The following is a 19,329-nucleotide window of genomic DNA, read 5'->3' on the forward strand; positions in this document are numbered from 1 at the left end:
TGTTGTCCAGGATCACGCCAAGGTTCTTAGCACTCTGGGAGGAGGACACAAGGGAGTTGTCAACCGTGATGGCGAGATCATGGAACGGGCAGTCCTTCCCCGGGAGGAAGAGCAGCTCCGTCTTGCCGAGGTTCAGCTTGAGCTGGTGATCCGTCATCCACTCTGTACCCACATCCATACCACCCCCCACGCTCCCATTGCGATCAAAACATTTGAATGGCCCCCCTCTTGACAGTGGAGTTTTTAGATTTAAGTTTTGTGCAATTCTACACACCCGGTTTACTCATTTTCTGTAAATCTTCACATTTTACCATAGGGTGTAGAGGAATGTTTTGCAGTTTTTAATATGATATGTGAGCGAGACTGAATAACAAAATCACCGGCCGGTAATTCAACCATGATAACACGTTTAGATAGCTGGCTGCTAAACTAACTTAGCAATCGAAAAAATGTTGTGTGTGTGCGTAAGTAGAAGAAACATTGATTCACACCTATTTGTAGAGAAACCCCAATGCCATCCTCTCTTTCATGTTGCCGAAATGGTCTATGACTCTTTCATACAGTACACACTTTTAGTTATTGTTGTCCTAGGCTACCTGGGTAAAATTCTTGCTTGCTAGCCTAACTTCCTTTCATGGGCAACGATTAGCCAGCTAGTTAACATTAGCCTACTACACTTCCATCCTCTCAAGTCAGAGGCATAATGTATGAATTTATGGTTGTATCAGAATCACCGTTATAATCACTGTCCAGTACGGAGAATTAAATAAAACCACAAGTCCATATCCCTATCTTCAACCTAGCTAGCCACCGGAGGACAACAGAACGAGATGCAACAATTCAAGTTGTTTCTGTTAATGACGTTTGGCTTTTAGATGTGATTGGTGTGAAGCCAAACCCAGGATCATTCATAGTTAAGCTCAGTCAGTTTAACTCAACGCCGCTTGGCTATTATTATAAAAAAATATATATGCTCGCTTCCCTTGCATTCAATGCTACAGGTGGCAACAATATCATACTCTTTGACCAGACAGCATCAGATACTGTAGATGGGTTACACATACAGAGACAGAGGGGCACTGTTTCGCTTGCACAGATGCTTTCTCCGGTGAGACAAATTCAGCCTCTTGCAAATTTAAATAAAATGATGAAACACAGAGAGATGAAAGATACATTGTTTTAAATGTTTTTTTCTTCAATTTTTGGGGGGGAAGCCCGGCTTCACTTGGCATCCATGAATACACACCACTGTTTGCGAACAGTAATTCAGTTTCAGCATTTATACTTGCCGTGTCGCATTATTCAAGTTTATTAACTTCTGTGCAGCATGAGTGGGGAGTTAACATGATGCAGCCCAGACTCCCAGTGCCGGTTAGCAATGAGTAAGTGGAGCAGGCACGGTGCCTCGAGCTATAAGGAGGACTTCGGTTGTGTCTGATAGAGTTGATCCATGAGACATTTGACTGAAGTACCGAAAGTAACCAAAATTCTAGTACCGAGACGTTTTTCATGTTCTAGTATTGAAAAAGTACAGACGTTTTGGTACAGCGCAACGCTACCTCTGATACATTCTAATGCCTTGGTTCAATCCAAAAAATACACAGCTAATTTATTGAATACTAATAATGACTTTACCTTCCCAGATTCGTATAACCTGTTGTGGTATTGAGTAAAAGGCATGATTTTACCATTTAAATTACTGAAAATATATGAATTCCGTGTGTTAGTAGTTTTGGATATCTTCTAAACCAGCGAAAGGCAACTTTGATGGGGGTGGGGGCCTGCGTACCCACATTAGCTTGTGGGTCAGCGTACAGCAAAGAGAAGAACTTTAAAACGTAATTTAGATTTCCTGCAATTCTACACATTTTACTATAGGGTGGAGGCAAATGTTTGCAGTTTTTTTACATGATAAATGATGGTCAGTGGGCCACAACCCGGTCGGTAATTCGACCATGCTTGCTACAAGTTTAGATAGCAGGCCGCTATACTCATTTACCAATCTAAAACGTTTTTGCGGACATGGGCTAATTGAGTGACTGCTGATGCAAAATCACATTTCAAAATTGCACCTTGTGTATTCTATTATTCTAACTCTCAACAGTAAGTGGGCCACCAGTTGCCCATCCCTGATTTAAAGCTAGGCCTATATGATCTGGACCTGTCTTCTCTTGAGATTAGTCATATGTATTGCAAGATTTGAATTGCCACAATAGTTTTTTTCTTCAAATTATGTATTTTTTTTGGCCTTGCTGCTGTGAAAATGAATGTGTAATTTTGTTGAACCCTTTAAGAGTTTAGCATGTCAATCAATTACTGTGGGTGGTATTGACAAGGGAGGGGGCAGGATGTTTGTGAGTCTTTCAATTTAGTTGTGGCAAAAACCTGAGAAAAAAAGTTGTGTTCAAATCAGTAGATCTATATCAATATCTTGAATAATACCATATAAATATTTACATTTACGTCATTTAGCAGACGCTCTTATCCAGAGCGACTTACAAATTGGTGCATTCACCTTATGATATCCAGTGGAACAACCACTTTACAATAGATATCATGACATTAGCTTTTATAACCTTCAATCTGTTTTCTTATATCATATTTTGAACCAGAATGAGGCTTTCTCCACTACCTGCAGTGAGGATTCAACATTTTCATTGAATGTTTTCATTATTTATTTGCAGATATATTGCCAAGTCAATAGTAGCCTACCGGTACGCAAATTAGGGAGCCAAATGAACGTCTCTCTCACCAATACGATTCAGGTTTCGTTCACATAACAGATCAGTTCAAAAAGAGCCGTTCGTTCGCGAACAACCCATCACTAGGCTACGCTGATGAGTGACTTTAGTGGACACTGGCAAGTCTCGACATGGGCTTCCAATCCTAGGAAAATACAAACAAGATTTTGGTTTACTTGTTGCGATGCGATACCATGGACATATAAAATACGCTGTATGATTTATGAATGTCAAAGGGAGATTGACTTTATTCAGTCAGTTCGACACCTTTTATAAACTAGTCAACACTTGCTGTTCCGTCTTCAATCAAAGCACGGTAAATAGCCTATGCGCCCCACTCCGTGGCTGTATAGGCCTATGAGAGACGCAAAATAAATGAATGAATGTGCTACAAAACAACACAAGTGGTTTTCAACTCATCATTACCACTTACATTACATGGGATGTGTAAATCACAACCAGGAGACGACGAAGAAGCATCATACTCTCCCACCTCTGTGAAAAGAAATTCGACTACAACTCCTCAGAGGGTACAAAAATAACACAGGTACAGAGAGGCGGGACAGACCAGCAGTTTCCGTGTCATCGCTCGCTTTGTGACTGACAGGCGCCTGTCCTATCAATAGATTACTAGAAGATGCCTATGCTCATTCTAACGGGAGAAAGCTATACATACTTTTCTGACCATCGCATTGAAACTTTTAAATTAAAAGAAGCCTAGGTATTTTCTGACGTGGAAAAGTAGCCAGCTTACAACGAGTCTGTTATCAGCTATTTAGTCGACAGCCGCTGCTTATGGAAAACACTGCTCCTATTAACTTGACGTTGTCTCTCATAGGTTCTTTTACATGGAAATGCCCATATGATGAGTGATTATATGTCATTTCATAGAAAAGGAAACACTGACATCTAGAGGGCGCTGAACTCCCAAAACAACTGTAAAATACATGAATACAGGTGAGGCAATTTAGATTACTTGGGCTGGGTTCCCAAAAGCATCGTATCACTAATATCTTCTTAATTCTATTGAAACTAAATGGATGAAAGATTATTTTAGTGCTACGATGCTTTTGGGACATGTTCTATATCTTGACATAACTCAAGTATGATTTATGATTGAAGAAAAAAAGCATTCAATATATATCTTTCTGTAAGGTAATTCATACAGAAATGCTTTAATGATGTTTAATGTCCATGGAAAATTGGAGGGTAGGTGATTTAAAAAAAAATGTATTGGTAATGCAGGTGACACAGCAGGCAGTATCAATGGGACGTTTCACTTATCTTGCCTCAGCTTTATTTTTTTGCCTTCTTTAAAGGACATTAAATCAACTGTATTCAGTTAAGGCCCTTTTTCTTCCAGCCATGCATTGGCCTACTCATAACCACTAGGGGGCAGTGACGTTCTACCATTACCCAACATAATGCAGTCTAAGTAAGTTGCTGGCTGTGAAAACATATAACACCATCAAGCATGTTTGACACCTTTGCAACTTTATAAACGTATATAATTGGGCAGTTTGATTGGCGCTGATACAGCAAAAATTATGTGACTTCAATGTCAATGCTACCCTCTTTCTACATTGTTTTCAAATTGCGAAGAAGTGCTGCGAGGACCATTTGAGTACCACTTTACCCATAATGCGTTATAATTGCCGGTCAGTCGTTTGCCGCCTCTTTACTATTTTCAACCATGCGACATGTTGAAGTCTATTGACAATGTGCCTCCAGGAACATGTGGCGTGTGTTGTGTTGGGATGTGTCTGTGTAGTCGACGAGCGAGAAGGTAATAAGCCACAATTGAGGGCTCAGTTGTTCCAGGCCTGTTGACCTCCTTTGAAGTTGAACCTACATGGCCTACTAAAGTCTCCTTGACCTGCCGGCTGACCCCCATCTGGAAGCTTACACTAGAAGGAAAACCAATATAGTGTGCCTGTGGATTACCTTGGAATGTGGGAGGACTGATCCTGTAGGTGTTTGTGTGGGTAGTGCTGATAAAGGAGAGAGATGGACAGCACTCAGCACAGAGCTCCATTCACATCTTGACATTTCATGCGAAGGATAGGATATACAGTAGTCTACTGCTTTTGACTTTCAGTGCGAAAACCATACTGTGAGAAGAACTGTGCTATATTGTTGTGTTGTTATTCTTCATTATTTGCTCCTAATCCCCCTGTGCAACTCGCTGGCCCGCTTTGCTTCCTGGCTGAAACAACCCTATAGTGTGGAACTCAGATCTGCAGCACGACGATGTACACATTCCCTGTAAAAAAAAAAAGGCCCAACAAAATACTGCTCAAGGCTTGAAATTAGTCCACAATGTCTACATAAACAGGCGCTGGAGCCGGCGGGAGCTCGTCTGAGCTGAACCAGCTCATTGAAAGGGCTCCTCCGCCAGTCTGGATAAACAGAGCAGAGAACTCTGATTGTTTCTCCCCCATAATCCCATACACTGGCCCTCTGTGAGTGTGTATGTTTGTATGTATGTGTGTGCGTGTGTGCCTCTGTGTTAACCCTCTCTGACAGACCAATCATCTTCCTGCATTGAGGGGATCAGTAACCTTCCTGTGGGTAATTGGCCTTTCCTTTTTGTCTTGACATGGCAAGATTAAAATCTTAATTAGGGAAGGCATTTGGGCAGACTGGGAACCTGTGGACAGTGATGGATTCCTGACCCAGGAGAACTCTCTCGCCCTCTCCCTGCTGCCCCCGGCCTGTCTGCTCCCTGGCAGCCTTGCACCGTGCTCGGACACAGGCAACACGTCAATTTTACTGTACCTCTCTTGAACAAGCAGTAAATCTTGACATCACCGCTGCTTTTCTGCGGTGAAAAGGAATATTAAATGCCCTTGATGTTGGGTTTGCAATAAAAGGTGACCATTGAGTAGCTGAGGTTTGGTGAGGTAGCTTAGTCTAGCTTGGGCCAGTTCATCTAAAAGGACCCATGAGCACCAACATGTGAGGCTCATAGGGGCATGTCAAATTGGGTGTCAAATTAAAGCCAAGAGTCTATATTTTTGGGAAAGGAAGGCATATATGTACATTTTTCAACCATTTTCCATCCCAAAAATGTGGAATAAGCAAAGGCTTTGATTTCTGGTCAAGCAGATGTAAAGGGGTCTTAGACAACGTCTTCCAGAAACGGTCTCAAAAGGTATTAGAAATACATGAAAACACAACGTTGAAATAAATACCCCTGCCAGCTAATATCGGCGCTTTTATATTTCGTTTTGGAGAAATGATTTGCCTTCTGTAAGTTTAAGAAACATTGCCTTGTAATTCCGTTATCAAAACCCCACATATCTTTAAGATATTTTCAAATTTCTCTCCCTTATGAGGAGGGAGGATAATGAAAGTTCACAGAAGTAACAAGTAAAGGGAGACCTACCAATTTAGTTATAGTGTTTTTACTGATATAACGTTTAAAAAAAATAATTAATTACTAAGTGATTAAAACTCGTAATTCTGTTACCGAATCGGTAACGATATTGCCGAATAATCAGTAAATAATCAATAATCAATTACTGCAATTGAATTGGCTACAATGAGAAGTCATAGTAGTCACAAACCACAGTTGGGTTACCTGCTACAATCCTCCATTCCACTGGTATACTGTTATGTTCAGTACTACAGTCCTCCATTCCACTGGTATAATGTTATGTTCAGTACTACAGTCCTCCATTCCACTGGTATACTGTTATGTTCACTACTATAGTCCTCCATTCCACTGGTATACTGTTATGTTCACTACTATAGTCCTCCATTCCACTGGTATACTGTTATGTTCAGTACTACAGTCCTCCATTCCACTGGTATACTGTTATGTTCAGTACTACAGTCCTCCATTCCACTGGTATAATGTTATGTTCACTACTATAGTCCTCCATTCCACTGGTATACTGTTATGTTCACTACTACAGTCCTCCATTCCACTGGTATAATGTTATGTTCACTACTACAGTCCTCCATTCCACTGGTATACTGTTATGTTCAGTACTACAGTCCTCCATTCCACTGGTATACTGTTATGTCCAGCTCATAGTGTCTCCTGCTACTGTCCTCCATTCCACTGGTATAATGTTATGTCCAGCTCATAGTGTCTCCTGCTACTGTCCTCCATTCCACTGGTATACTGTTATATTCAGCTCATAACTGTTTTTTCTCTTTCTGTCGTCTGGTGGTCAAAGCAAGACTGTGAAAACAGTCTGGACAACCCTTCACTCTCACTCCCCCTCTCTTTCTCTCTCTCTGCTGCTCTCTCTTCTCTCTCTCTAGTTAATGTCACCTCTCCCAGCTCTGACTGACACCTACCGTGACACCTACCCTCTTTACGTTTACCGTAACAAGCATCCTCACCCACTGAGCACCGACCGACTCCAGACGACCATGGACGTAGAAATTTGGTCATTACGCCATGACCGGAGCAAATCCTAACCAATCATAGAATTTTACAGTTTTAAAGCTAGTTTCCTGCAATTCTACACATTTGGCCATGGCTTATGCCTTGTTATTATGCCATCTGAGAAACCCAAACGTTATAACAAAATCAATGGGGGCCCCATGCCATGCCATTTCTTTAAATAGTAGATTCTCCCTGACTGTCTAGTTTTTATTTTGGTGATGGTTTGTTCTCAAATGATCTTATATAAAAATACTGTACCAGTCAAGAGTGTGGATACACCTACTCATTCCAGGGTTTTTCTTTATTTTTTACTATTTTCAACATTGTAGAATAATAGGGAAGACATCAAAACTATGAAATAACACATATGAAATCACGTAGTAACCAAAAAGGTGTTGTGTATTTGAGGTTGTTCAAATAGCCACACTTTGCCTTGATGACAGCTTTGCACACTCTTGGCATTCTCTCAACCTGCTTCATGAGGTAGTCACCTGGAATGCATTTCAATTAACTGGTTTGCCTTGTTAAAGGTTATTTTGTGGAATTTCTTTCCTTCTTAATGCGTTTGAGCCAATCAGTTGTGTTGTGACAAGGTAGGGGTAGTATACAGAATATAGCACTATTTGGTAAAAATATTTATGGAACATTTATTCAGATAATTTCAAAATTAATTATTTAATTGCTAAAATTCTGTGAAAACAATATAATGACAAAATAAATATGAAGGCTATAGCGACCTATAGGTAGCTAAATTGTGTTTTTTTCCCCCTGTCTTCTCTATCTCTGGCTGTGGAGCAAATGATGAATCAAATAACAACATTTTATTACAGGTGTAGACTTTACGTGAAATACTTCTTTACGAGCCCTCTCCCGACAATGCAGAGTTAAAAAGTAAGAAAAGATTAGCAAAAAAAAGGAAATGGTAGCATAATAATGTAACAATAACGAGGCTTTATGCAAGGACTACCAGTACCGAGTCGATGTGCAGGGGTACGAGGTAGTTGAGGTAATACAGTATGTACATGTAGGTAGGGGTAACAGTGACTAGGTAATCAGGATAGATAATAAACAGAGTAGCAGCAGCGTATGTGAAGAGTGTGAAAGTATGTGTGTGGTGTCAATATGCGTGTGTATGTGAGCGTATGTAGTGTGTGTGTGTGTAGTATGTGTTAGTGTGTGGGTAGAGTCCAGTGAGTGAGAATAGATCCGACGTAAGGATGTCAGTGCAAAGAAATGATAAATAAATGAGGTCAATGCAAATAGTCTGGGTAGCCATTTGATTAAGTGTTCTGCAGTCTTATGGCTTGGAGGTAGAAGCTGTTCAGGAGACTTGGCGGCCTGGTACCGCTTGCCGTGCGGTAGCAGAGGGAACAAAATACTTACATTATTAGTGGGTCTTATGTTTGTGGAAGGCTTATATTTAGCCTAGGTATAATTTTACAAGCCCTGAATTCATTAGATTATTGCCTGACTGTTTGACATGCAATGTATTGACTTTTAACAGCAAAGCTTATTTATAGAACTTAAATATATATATATTTTATATATATATTGTGAATTGCCCATAATTTTGAAAAAATCCAGATATAATTTTTGACCATATGGCCCAGCCCTACGAGTGTATGGCAGAGAGGGTCAAAAGTACGCCCTCAAAGAATAATAATTCTAATACTAACTTTGAATGTTGCAGCGGGACTTCGTTTTAGGTCAGTAAGGCTCATAGATCTATCACCACCAAGTGTACACTGCTTACATGAAATCCGACTTTATTTGTCACATGCGCCGAATACAACAAGTGTAGACCTTACCGTGAAATGCTTACTTACAGTACATCAGCATGGTAATACACTGAGCTGGAAGTGTGTGTTTACGATCATCTGGCTTATGCACTAATATGTTCACATAGCTTTTTAATCAAAGGGGGAAACTATGATGCGGTTGCAGATGCATGTTAACTGGACGTAGAAAGAACACTACAACAGATGATGCTGACTTTCCGGTGCGGCCCATTCTGTAACTACAGCATGTAGTTGCCCACATGGCCATTGCCTACTGCACAACATACCAACCTCCTGTAAACAAATGAGGAAACCTGCTGGACCCTGCAGGGTGACGTCGGCTCCCCCTCCCCTCCCCCAATACGTAGCTGGGCCAGGTGTTTCAGTCACTTTACTAAGTCACAGCTCTGACCACACTTCCGCTGAGGTAGGATAGGGGTCAGACCCCCTGAGGGGGGTGTGGGGATGCAGAGTCGTCCGCGGTGTAAGGGCCAGGGGTACCCCTCTAGTCCTAGAAATCCCCCTCAGCAGCACCCACTGCAGACGAACAACTATGGCCTTTGTTGGCTGCCCAGTGCATCTCACACACAGTTAATATAGACTTTTCCCACTGCCTCTGCCAAGAGTCTAAAGTCATTTAATGAAGTGGCGCTGAGTTTGGAAGGAGCCAGTGTGCTCGCGCTGACAGAATGGAAAATGTCTGTGCTATGCAGTAAGAAGCAGGAGGAGTGTGACCTGATACCCAGTCACCTCCACACTGCCGAGCACAAGAAACACATTCATCCCAAAGAGCCTCTGCTCCCCAGCCGCCTACAGCACACGGCCTGTACTGGAAGGAGCTGCAGCGATATGCACAGGCACACTCGCGCACACATGTAGGCGTGTACACACACGTATACCTGAGGCTAGGTGGTTATCCCGTACTGTACTGTGGAATGCTCTCAGGGACACAGTGACTGGCACAGTAAGCCCTCCATCAGAGCTGAAGATTGGCTCTGTAGCTGCTGAAGCATCACGCTCCAAACCTGGGCCCACAACCTGAACACTGAAGAATATAACTGAACAGCTCCACTTTTAAATGGTGGTGAAGTTTCAAAGAATGCCTCAAGTTTAGATTTTTTTTGGAGGGCTTTGTTGACAGTTGTCAACAAGTTGTCAAGTTATGTTTCTTTTCAGTCATGGTACTTATAGGCAAATATTGTACATGGCTTCCGTGATTCGTTCTTCTTATCACTCTCTTTGTTTAGGTTGTTTATCTGTGCACAGCTTTACCTTTCATGTCCATTTTCATGGCTGTCTATTTATCCATTTCTCCTTTTGAACTGACTATCTGTGTGCATGTATTTAGTTTGTCCTTTTCAAGCCTCTATCCATTCATCTGTCCGTGTGCAGATTGCAGTCTGTCTTGCTGTCCTATTGTGCAGCTGTCAGTTATTTCAAACATTCAAGTGTCATTTGCCTCCAATTTCATCCCTTTCTTTTCCTCCTCTTTCTATTGGTGCGCCGGCGTACAGTGCTCTTCTTCATCTCATTGAGGGTGCATCAGCAGGCGGATTCATTATTCTCTTCTCCAAAAGCACGTTTTTTTTCTTCCATGGCAAGCCGTAAGCTCCTTTTTAAATCCACGCACAATGCGTTTTTGTCCACCGTCCTCCTTTTCAGTGGAGAGTGCGGGAGCCGGGTGTCCCTCTCTCTCCTCTCTCTGTGTGAGGAGAGGCGGCCCCTGGAGCACAGTGGCTCTGTGGGGCCGTTTGTCTGGGCCTAATGAAGCATGCCCATGATAATAGAATGAAACGTAATAATTCATGGCGTCCTCAGCAAGAAGCACGTGGCCAGCGGTTCGCCTAGCGCCCAGCAGCTCCAGATAGCCTCCTGCAGCCCAGCCTCCACAACAATGCACCGTCCCGGCCCACTCACCCAGCTCCGCTCCAAAACACATTTTGTTGTTGTCCCGTCCTTCCCCATTCTCCCCCTTCGGGGCTATTCAGAGTGAATTCACCGTGGCTATTTGCCAATGCTCTCTGTATCATCTGAAAGGGATACAAGGCAAACAGCACTTACCGATTGTCTGCTTGGCATTCCTTCATACTCCCTTTAGAATACCTTTCAGCCTCTTCAAGGGGAATAGTTTCAGCTAGAGATGTGACCTACCAAATGTCGATGTCTTTTCTGACTGATACATTTGTGATAATTCCTTCTGTACATTCCATGCCTGTTTTCTCCTGATGATTAAATGATTGGTCATGCCTGACAAATAAATCAGACTAAGTCAGGGGGGAGTGGGGAGTGACCAGTAGCACTGCAGCCCATCCATGCCCTTCACTTTGACTGAGATCCTGAGCAAACACAAGCACAGAGCATGAATTAGTGCTACTGTACGTGTCCACTCCAGCCTGGGAGTCTGATACATTAGCTTTATTAAAGGAGTCACAGAGAGCATATGAAATGCCCTCTCTCTGCCCAACTGGCTCCCTGAGAGGGAGAGAAGTATGCTGGGTTGGTTGGTGATAGAAATGCGTTCCCACTATGAGTGGGGTATGCTCCTAATTTTAATGCCTGGTTCTTTGAAGAGCTCTGGTCTGAATTTGGTTATTGTATGACACATGATGTGGTGTGGATGCTGGTAGTTTAGGATGGGAGGCAGCGTGGATGGGGTGAGCGAAAAGAGCCTTGATTGATCCCGTAGACCTCAGAGCTTCCGTGTAAGGGTCAGTGCGTGTCATGTGGTGTGTGCGTGTACGAGACGCTGTGGTCGGCGTGGGACAATGCGTAATGGAAAAGACAAACTCCATCACTCATCATCCTCCCCAGAGTCTTTCTACCTCTCAGATGTCTGCTTTGATGGTGGCTGCATGGCGCCCCGCACGATTAGACAAAATCATTATGCTCATGAATACGTGCGTGTTCCGGAAGGGGTCACCGTGGAGACCAGGGGTCTGTTGGGCGAGCCCCGGTGTCTGGTCGTCTGTCTGGGGTGATGGATGGTGCAGAGAGACGGACGTGTCCTGCAGGGGAACACACATGTGTCTGACTGGGGCAAACCCGGAAAAGGTGATGGATCCATTCAGAGGGAGGACCCTATAGGGCCTCGCATGTCATTGATGTGAAAAAAAGCTGATTGTCAACGGCCCGAGAGATTGAGAGATTAATTATTTTTATGAGCAACAGGTTTTCCCTGGTCCACGTTCATTCCCGCAGTCACATTCTGCTCTTCTCTCAGGTGGCCTCGGACTGGGACTGGGACTCCATTTTGGGTCACAGACCTAATGGCTCGTCAGGAGAGATGCTAGCTAGCGCCCTTACAAGATGAGCGCTCCCGATTGGCTGACACACACGGCGTACTTCTGATGTGAGCTGGCTTCCTCTCTGATGTCTGGTTTTTCCAGACAAGGCAATAAACAACTTCTCTGATAGGCTGTTTTCTATGTGGCATCGATGTTAGTCAGAAACATTTATTCTAGTGTCAAAATTGACTACAAAGTGTAAATAGGATAATTTCGGTCATAAAGTCAGTCTCGTCCAAAACAGAGTTTTGTAAATGAGTTCGTCATGACTTACTTGCCCACTAACACGGGATACACAGCTGCGGTGATTGCGCTTTATCCAATCCTACCGCAGAACACACACTGAGCCTCATAGCCTAGCAGCGCAGCGGATCGGACTTTGTTTACACCTCTCACTTTTTTTTTTAACTTGAGAAATACTGTGCTAAACACCTTAGCTAGATGTGAAATTGCACAACTAAAACCTCCTCGGCAAAAACGTCAAAATTAATTACAGATTTCTTGAGTTATCTTAGATTAATTCTGCCTATTTTGAGGAAGTGATGCTGGCTTTGTTACCGTGGTGTCTCATGGGGGACAAACGTCAGTAACTGCCACATCGAACCACACCCCAAAGACTGAAATCTTGTTTTTCTTAATGAGCAGCAGAGAAATACATGCGGAATTGGTGCCTTCAGTCACTCTTTTTAAGCGTTAACAGCGGTGGGTGACTCTGGAAAGAATAGAGAGCTGTGTGTGTATGAGACTTTAGTGTGTGTGTGAAACTCTGTCTCCTCTCAGAGGCTGTCCTGTCTGTCTGATACACACTTTATAAGGGGCTTGGGAGAGGGAGGAGGGAGGTAGAAAAAAATCTAAGTGTGCTTAGAGTGTGCCAGTTCACCAGTTTGGTGGTCTTCTTCTGAAGGTCGTTAATTAGTGCAGAATGCAGACTACAGTTCTACTGCCAGCTCTGATGAAAAGAGAGAAGGGAGAGGGAGCGAGACGGAGAAAGAGGGAGAGAGAGGGGGAAAACTGAATGGCTGCCAAGAGTGAGGAATTTGTGATAGGTTCAGAGTGGTTCCAAATGTCGGAGCGGAGCGTGGAGTCTCCCAGCGCTTAATGCCTCCCAACCCGTGTGTTTGCAGCAGGCCCTGCTAGCCACACAGAGCAAAGCAGGCACAACACAGCTCAGCACAGCGGCTCTGTTTACATCAAGAGATGGGAGACAGGGAGGCCCACACAGACTCTTGCATTGACCACACATCAATCTCTGTCTGTTGGTCTCGGAGCCGTGGGTTCACACTGAAAGCATCAGGCTAAAATTTGTTTAGGGCTTCTGTTTCCTTCCACATGGAAATGCATGTTTATGAATCTTATTATATTTTCCCTCTTTCAAATTTCTGAGAAAAACACGAGATAACCGTATCGCAATACTTATGAGGACAAAATGTATTGCGATTCTCACAATTCTATATGTATTGCGATTCGATGCTGTGATTTTCCAAACATCAATTGTTCACCATATGTCTGCAGCAGAGAGACAAGAGAGTTTTGATCAGTCGAGTATTTTTTAAATGTAACCTTTATTTAACTCGGCAAGTCAGTTAAGAACAAATTCTTACTTACCATGACAGCCTACCGGAGAACAGCGGGTTAACTGCCTTGTTCAGGGGCAGAACGACAGATTTTTTTTTACCTTGTCAGCTCGGGGATTCGATCCAGCAACCTTTCGGTTACTGGCAGAACACTCTAACCACTAGGCTACCTGCCGCCCCATGTAAATAAAAGTGCTGAAAACAAATTGGCTCCCTATTTAAAAAGAAGATGGCGAACACGCTATGAAGGAAAAATACTGTAGTTTTGGTGCAAGTACAGCCAACTAGCGCAAAAATAATATTGCGATATTATCAAAACGATATGATACATTGCCAGAAATAATATCCCGATATGTAACTGTATCGATTTGTTCCCCCATCACTACCACACACTGTCACCATGTTAAATCCACTACCCCTACCTCCCCAGTCCCCCATACCTCATGAAATAATGCAGGCCATGTGAGGTCCACTAAAGTCCTCTGGCTGAGAAACATCAGAAGTAAGCAGCAGCATGTTTTAAACCTGAAGGAATTATGAACTGGCTGGAGCAAGGAGAGCCTGACCTTATTTAGTCTGCAGGTGCTTTGTGTGTGATACAGCTCCCACAGCGTATCATATACAGATAGACCACTTCAAACTGAATAGGCCTTCTGTTTTGGTCCCTTTTGAACATGGCACCTTTTTAAATACTTCAACAGCTATTACATGAGGATAGTGCTGCTGGCTGTGTTTGGAATACTCCAGGGCTTGCAGCTGTTCTCTTAATTTTTGTAATCCCTGAGATATGAATAACTTCTGGCAGGCAGACCGAGGTGTCTGCTTATACTTAAAGGCCATATAAGCGTTTATCAATGACCTTCACACAAAACCTGCCTGGCGACCTCTCTGTGGGACAACAGCACAAAATGAAAAAAATCTGAATCCAAAGAGGGCCCATTTCTCTTTGCCAGACCTTTATAAAAGCAACAACACCACCTTGCAGGGCCCCACCCAACCACACTCAGCCTGGCCCAGCGGCTAGAATGGAAAAGGCATTATGTCAGTTGCACTCTCTCCGATCAGCCACATGGGGTGCTTTGTCTGCGGAGAATAAGAAGAAGCTACTGTAGGAGAACGGCTCAGGCTGCCTGATGCATTCATGCATCATGTTGTTTGTTTATTGTTCATCATTCCTTTCTCTTTCTCTCTCAGCTGTCACATCTTTTAGACTTGTTCATCATTCTTCGTCTTGTCAAATGTATACATTTTTGTCCAATGGGAGCTTTGGCTATCCTACTGAAACAAATGCACGCTCCCGTATAGACTGTACAAAAGCTCTCCATCCCTGGCCTCTTTCCTCGGCAGGGTTTTGTGTAAAAGACGGCTGACAGACCGTGCTGGAGGCGCTGCAAGGGTGCGGGGGGGGGGTCTTGTGAGGGCAGCAGCAGGTCCCCTGCCATGCACTTTGGCTAGTGCTGGTTTCCCTGCGTGTGGCTGGAGGGTGGAGGGGCAGGCGGGGATGGAGGGGCGGCGATGGAGGGGCGTCCAAGGGTCATCGAGACGGGGCGGCCGGGCAGTGGGCCTCCTTGTGTCCTCATCACTACCTCCAGCCGCGGACAGCATCTGCGCCCTGCTTTGCATGCTAAACACACCCCGCAGAGAGGGTGTCTATAGTACGCTATGGGCCGAAGAAAAGCATTCCTTAGGCTGTTCTGGGCTGGGAGGTGGAACCCTTCAAGAGCCTCTCTCTCTCTCTGTCTCTCTGTCTCTCTCTGTCTCTCTCTGTCTCTGTCTGTGATGAATGCACCATTGCAGACAAGACAGGCTGTAGTAATGGCTTCCATCACGCATATGGAGAACACATTTTGTTTCTATATTTGTTATATGACGTTCCTACAAGCAAACTCCTCAGGTGAAGCAGCCCAGGAACTTGTCACAGTTGTCTTTAGCTGGTGTTCCATTGTGTAGAGAGGAAAAACGCAGAGTAAGCACACAGGCCTAATGTTATGGTATTGTTTTTCCATGATTTTCTCTTTTGTCGCTTTTCCTTCCATTATGGTAGCTGTTAGGTCACCACTGCTCAATAACAATGTGGCAAACACTAAGCAGATGTCATGTCATGTGAGTCATCTGACCAAGAATGGCTAGCGTGTGCCACAGGTTACAGTCAGGCTGGCAGACACCCACCGGCCAAAGGAAACACACACATGGGCAGGACTACACTTGCAAGTACACGTACACACTCATGCGCACCTCTACTAGAAGGATTATATACAAAATAAAGAAAACACTTGAATAAATTAGGGATAGAAAGTACACTATATACAGTTGAAGTCGGAAGTTTACATATACCTTAGCCAAATACATTTAAACTCAGTTTTTCACAATTCCTGACATTTAATCCTAGTAAGAATTCCCTGTCTTAGGTCAGTTAGGATCACCACTTTATTTTAAGAATGTGAAATGTTAGAATAATAGTAGAGAGAATGATTTATTTCAACTTTTATTTCTTTCATCACATTCTCAGTGGGTCAGAAGTTTACATACACTCAATTAGAATTTGGTAGCATTGCCTTTAAATTGTTTAACTTGGGTCAAATGTTTCGGGTAGCCTTCCACAAGCGCCCACAATAAGTTGGGTGAATTTTGGCCCATTCCTCCTGACAGAGCTGGTGTAACTGAGTCAGGTTTGTCGGCCTCCTTGCACGCACATGCTTTTTCAGTTCTGCCCACAAATGTTCTATAGGATTGAGGTCAGGGCTTTGTGTTGGCCACTACCTTGACTTTGATGTCCTTAAGCCATTTTGCCACAACTTTGGAAGTATGCTTGGGGTCATTGTCCATTTGGAAGGCCCATTTGCAACCAATCTTTAACTTCCTGACTGATGTCTTGAGATGTTGCTTCAATATATCCACATCATTTTACTCCCTCATGATGCCATCTATTTTGTGAAGTACACTAGTCCCTCCTGCAGCAAAGCACCCCCACAACATGATGCTGCCACCCCCGTCCTTCACGGTTGGGATGGTGTTCTTCGGGCTTGCAAGCCTCCCCCTTTTTCCTTCAAACATAACGATGGTCATTATAGCCAAACAGTTCTATTTTTGTTTCATCAGACCAGAGGACATTTCTCCAAAAAGTACGATCTTTGTCCCCATGTGCAGTTACAAATCGTAGTCTCACTTTTTTATGGGGGTTTTGGAGCAGTGGCTTCTTCCTTGCTTAGCGGCATTTCAGGTTATGATATAGGACTCGTTTTACTGTGGATATATATACTTTTGTACCTGTTTCCTCCATCATCTTCACAAGGTCCTTTGCTGATGTTCTGGGATTGATTTGCACTTTTTGCACCAAAGTACGTTCATCTCTAGGAGACAAAACGCTTCTCCTTCCTGAGCGGTATGACAGCTGTGTGTTCCCATGGTGTTTATACTTGCGCACTATTACTTGTACAGATGAACGTGGTACCTTCGGGTGTTTGGAAATTGCTCCCAAGGATGAACCAGACTTGTGGAGGTCTACAGTTTTTTTACTGAGGTCGTGGCTGATTTCTTTTGATTTTCTTATGATGTCAAGCAAAGAGGCACTGAGTTTGAAGGTAGGCCTTGAAATACATCCACAGGTACACCTCCAATTGACTGAAATTATGTCAATTAGCCTATCAGAAGCTTCTAAAGCCATGACATAGTTTTCTGAAATTTCCAAGCTGTTTAAAGGCACAGTCAACTTAGTGTATGTAAACTTCTGACCCACGGAATTGTGATACAGTGAATTATAAGTGAAATAATCTGTCTGTAGACAATTGTTGGAAAAATTACTTGTGTCATGCAAAAAGTAGATGTCCTAACCGACTTACCAAAACTATAGTTTGTTCACAAGAGATTTGTGGAGTGGTTGAAAAACGAGTTTTAATGACTCCAACCTAAGTGTATGTAAACTTCCGACTTCAGCTGTATACAAACGTATGTGGACACCCCTTTATTTCAGCCACACCCGTTGCTGACCAGTGTATAAAATTGAGCACACAGCCATGCAATCTCCAGAGACAAACATTGGCAGTAGAATGGCCTTACTGAAGAACTCAGTGACTTTCAACGTGGCCCCGTCATAGGATTGCCACCTTTCCAACAAGTCAGTTCATCAAATTTCTGTCCTGCTACAGCCGCCTCGGTCAACTGTAAGTGTTGTTATTGTGAAGTGGAAGCGTCTAGGAGCAACAACGGCCTGGCCGCAAGGTGGTAGGCCACATAAGCTCACAGAATGGGAACCCCAAGTGCTGAAGCGCGTAGCGCATGAAAAAACAAGAACTGATCGTTGGGAGCTTCATGAAATTGGGTTTCAATGGACGAGCAGCCACACACAAGCCTAAAATCACCATGTGCAATGCCATGCGTCGGCTGGAGTGGTGTAAAGCTCGCTGCCATTGGACCCTGGAGCAGTGGAAACGCATTCTCTGGAGTGATGAATCACGCTTCACCTTCTGGCAGTCCCACAGACGAATCTGGGTTTAGCGGATGCCAGGAGAACGCTACCTGCCTGAATTCGTAGTGCCAACTGTAAGGTTTGGTGGAGGAATAATGGTCTGGGGCTGTTTTTCATGGTTTGGGCTATGCCCCTTAGTTCCAGTGAAGAGAAATCTTAACACTACAGCATACAATGACATTCTAGACAATTCTGTGCTTCTAACTTTATGGCAACAGTTTGGAGAAGGCCCTTTCCTGTTTCAGCATGACAATGCCCCCGTGCACAAAGCGAGGTCCATACAGAAATGGTTTGTCGAGATCGATGTGGAAGAACTTGACTGGCCTGCACAGAGTTGACTTACCTAGCTATCTTAAGATGAATGCACTTATAAGTATGTCGTCTGGGCCCAGTTTCCCGATAGTGATGGAACTCAGGCTTAGGAGTGTTTTAACGATACATCTTTCCTACAATGGCCGAAGATGTAAACATGCGTTTCCCAAAACACCACATAGCAAGAATGGTTGCTAAGTGCGTCGTTGGTGTGCGTCGTTGTAATTATTTCAACATACTGATGACGGATCAGCTCCTAGAGAGATATTACCAGTGACAGATGCAAATATTGAGGCGGCTTATCCTTTGACACATCATTGTGCACATGTTAGGCAACACTTCATGAAATTAATTGAGACCAGTTATAGACAGTAGCTTTCATGTAACAAAATGGAACTCAATAGATTGAACATGAAATGTATTTCTTTATGATTGAAATATGCATACAAAATCCTCGTTTGGTAAGTTCCTCATATTGTACATTGCTTTCCGGTACTCTTGTTTTGTATCGGCGTTAGCGCACTATACATGATCCCAATTCTAGCTCCAAGATGGCGCCAATTTGAAAAAACAAATTTGCTGATTTATTGGCACGTTGAACCATGTTGTGCGCCGTAGTTTAAAAACTGTCGGTAGTGCTAAAAACAATGACTTCTCATCTGAATTCCTCCAGCTTTTTCCATCAACAAAACACCAAATGATTTAATTTCCCATGAATGTCATCAAATCCCTCCAATAGAGTTCCAGACACTTATAGAATCTATGCCAAGGCG

The 19,329-nt window shown here is 43.4% G+C and overlaps 1 protein-coding gene across 3 annotated transcripts in view; it reads left to right on the top strand.

The window, feature by feature from the left end:
* Positions 1–19,329, top strand: part of LOC123727792 (chromobox protein homolog 7) — a 148,867-nt gene that overhangs the window by 17,989 nt on the left and 111,549 nt on the right. Inside the window, exon 2 of one of the 3 annotated variants that reach the window (XR_006759676.1) lies at positions 3,580–3,698. The exons of the other annotated variants lie outside the window; for them this stretch is intronic. The gene's annotated coding sequence lies outside the window, so the exon portion shown is untranslated. The remainder of the gene's footprint in view (positions 1–3,579; positions 3,699–19,329) is intronic. 3 annotated transcript variants of the gene reach the window in all.

Source organism: Salmo salar, chromosome ssa16 (genome assembly GCF_905237065.1).
Source record: "Salmo salar chromosome ssa16, Ssal_v3.1, whole genome shotgun sequence".
NCBI lineage: Eukaryota > Metazoa > Chordata > Actinopteri > Salmoniformes > Salmonidae > Salmo > Salmo salar.